Genomic DNA, 3,114 nt, shown 5'->3' with positions numbered 1-3,114 from the left:
ATGGAAAATGTAATGTCACCATGCTGTCCCTTAGAAGTCCTATTGGATAGGTGTGATCAGGCAGACTGGGTGTGACTGTTGGAAAAGAACGGCCAGGACACAGGCTGACTGACTTTCTGACACACAAGGGTTATAGAAACCTAGCTGAACCCTTCTTTCACCCAGGAAATTCTGACCACTCCTTCCTGGTTTCACCTCAAGGCTATTGTGAGATTTTTTCCATTCTTGACCAGCTTTGCATCCCATCTTTTGACTCCCCTTTCCCCAAAGGTTTATTGCGAAATTTTAAACATGAAAAGAATTGTGAGTACTCACAATTGGCTACTCAGCAGGTAGATTCTTCAAATGTGAACATTTTGCTCTATCTCCTTCTTCAAACATCTATCCATATATCTATCCTTCAATACATCTTATTTTTGGTATATTTTTAAATAAGATATAGATCATCAGTATACCTCACTTCAAATACTTCAGCATGCATATCATTAAGCAGAATTCAATATTTGCTTGTGGTTTGTGTGTGTGTGTGTGTGTTGGGGTGTTAAATTTATATCAGTGAAATGATAAAATGCACAGAGTATAAGTATATTCTTCCAGGAGATTTGACAAATGCTTACACATGTGTAACCCAAATCCCTATCAAGATATGGAACATTTCTATCATGTAGGAAGTCTGTTCATGCCCATTTCCAGTCAATCACTGTTCTCATCTTGCAGAAGCAATCAGTTTTCATTTTTAGAGAGACCTTTTTAGAATTTCATGTGAATGGAACCGACTAGTATCATCATGTTTTGGGGATCCATCCATTTTGTTGCATGTGTTAGTGCTGTGTTCCTTTTGTATCACCCATTAACGGTTAGAATTTGTTTATCCATTTTTCCCATTACATGGAGTTGTTTCTAGTTAGGGGCTACCGTGAATGAAACTGCTAGGGATGTTCTTGTACAAGTATTTTTGTGGATGTATGTTTTCTTCTCTTTTAGGGGAATACCTAGAAGTGGAGTTACTGGGTCATAGGGTAGGCATACATTTAGTTCATCCACCTTATTTTGAAATGTCTGTTCAATTCTCTTGCCCTTCTCTTTATCAGGTTGTTTGTGCTTTTCTTGTGTTTTAGTTCCTTGTATATATTTGATACAATTCCTTTAATGGAAATGTTTTACAAATATTTCCTCGTAGTCTGTGACTTGTCATCATTTTCTTTCTTGGGTAGTAAGTAGGATTTATTGGTAGGCCTAAAGAGGGGCAGTGCAGAAGCTCTCAGGAGAGCAGAGCTCACCATTTGCCCTGGGGAACCTCAATTAGGGATGTATCTGACCCCACAGCCATCCAGGATAAACTGTTTTTCAGCCATCATGTCTTCAAATTCATCTGTATTAAACTTGGTAAAGCCCCACTTCTTGGAGATGTGGGCCACCTGGCCACCAGGGAACTTGAACTTGGCACTATGGAGGGCTTCAATCACATGCTTCTTGTTCTGCAACTTGGCTTGGAAGGACATGACAACTTGGCCAATGTGGACCATGACCACTGTGCCCTGGGACTTTCCAAAGACACTCTGAATACTGTCTGGAGCCTAGACTGGGGACAGCATGAGTTCAGACATGCATGTTCACTGGAAAGTGTGGTCTCTAAGGTCCCTTAGGACAACCCATACAAGCAACAGACTGCATATATTACTGAGGAAGCCACTGTTTGCAGCCATTGCACACCATTATTTTCTTAACTGTAGTTTTGATGGGCAGAAGTTTTTAATTTTTATAAAATCTGGATGACAATTATTTTTTCTTCTATTGTTTGCCTCCTACCTAAGAAACCTTTGCCCATCTGCAGATCATGAAGATATTCTCTTAAGTTTTATTCTAGAAACTTGATAATTTTAGCTTTTAGATATAGATCTATAATTCATCTCAAATTAAATTTTGTGTATTTGCTAGATAAGAATGAGTGTTCATGTTTCTCCATATTGCAGCCAGTTTTTCCAGCCATACCTGTTAAAAGATTGCTTTATTCATAAGATTGCTTGGTTCCTCATTGTTTCTGGGCTCTCTATTCTGTTCCATTGAACTATATGTATCTCTTTATACTTCCATACTGTTTTGAAGATAGCATACCAGCCTTGTTGCAAGCCTTGAAATTAGGTAATGTTAAGTTCTCTAACTTTGTTTTCCTTTGTCAAGATTGCCTTGGATATTCTAGGTCCTTTGCATTTCCACATAAATTTTAGAATAAACCCATCATTTTCTACAAATAAAGTCTGCTGGGGGTGTCTGGGTGACTCAGTCACTTGAACATTGACTCTTGATCTCAGGGGTTGTGAATTCAAGCCCTACATTGGGCCCTGGGCTGAGTGTGAAGCTTACTTAGAAACAAACAAATAAACAAAAACAAACAAACAAAAACAAAGCCTGCTGGAAACTGGGATTGGGATTGTGTTGTATCTGTAGATCAAATTGGAAAGAATTGACATTTGAACAATATTGAGTCTTTGCCTACAAAAACAAAAATGTCTTCCTTAACTTATCTCAGCGTCTTTTAAGCCGTCTCCAGGGTATAGTTCTTGTACATCTTTTGTTAAATCCATTCCTAAGTATTTTTTATGTTTTTTGGCCTTATTGTAAATGAGTTTTTTTTTTTTAATTTCTTTTTCCAATGGTTTGCTGCTAGTATATGGGAATGTAGTTGATTTGTGAGTGTTCTTTTATCTTGTGACTTTGCGACGTTCATTTACTTGTTCTAGTTGCTATTTTGTAGGTTACTTAGGATTTTTTACATAAAAAGTCATGTCATCTGTGCATAAAGTTTTAGTTCTTTCTTTCTGATCTCTGTGCCTTTTATTCCTTTATTTTGCCTAATTAAGCAATTTGGCTCCTGGCCAAAACCTCCAACAAAATATTAAATAAATGTAGTGAGACTGGACATCCTTGTTTTGTTCCAAATCTTAGGGAGAATGTGTATTAAAAATCATACTAAATATGACGTTAGCTGTAGGCTTTTCATAGATGTACTTTATCAGGTTAAAGGAATTCCTTCTTTTCCTAATTTGCTCAGATTAAAAAAAATGATGAACAGGTGTTGGAATTTATAAAAACAGTCATGGTTTTTCTTCTTTA

The 3,114-nt window shown here is 37.0% G+C and overlaps 1 pseudogene; it reads right to left on the bottom strand.

Annotated features, from left to right (window-relative positions):
- Positions 1-1,624: 1,624 nt before the first annotated feature.
- Positions 1,625-1,733, bottom strand: LOC124513638 (uncharacterized; annotated as a pseudogene).
- Between the last annotated feature and the right edge of the window lie 1,381 nt (positions 1,734-3,114).

Source organism: Lynx rufus, unplaced genomic scaffold (assembly GCF_022079265.1).
Source record: "Lynx rufus isolate CCGP_SWC_20201006 ecotype Redwood Valley unplaced genomic scaffold, mLynRuf1.p SCAF_18, whole genome shotgun sequence".
NCBI lineage: Eukaryota > Metazoa > Chordata > Mammalia > Carnivora > Felidae > Lynx > Lynx rufus.
The sequence above is the reverse complement of the archived record's forward strand: the minus strand, read 5'-3'. Positions and strand labels throughout refer to the sequence as shown.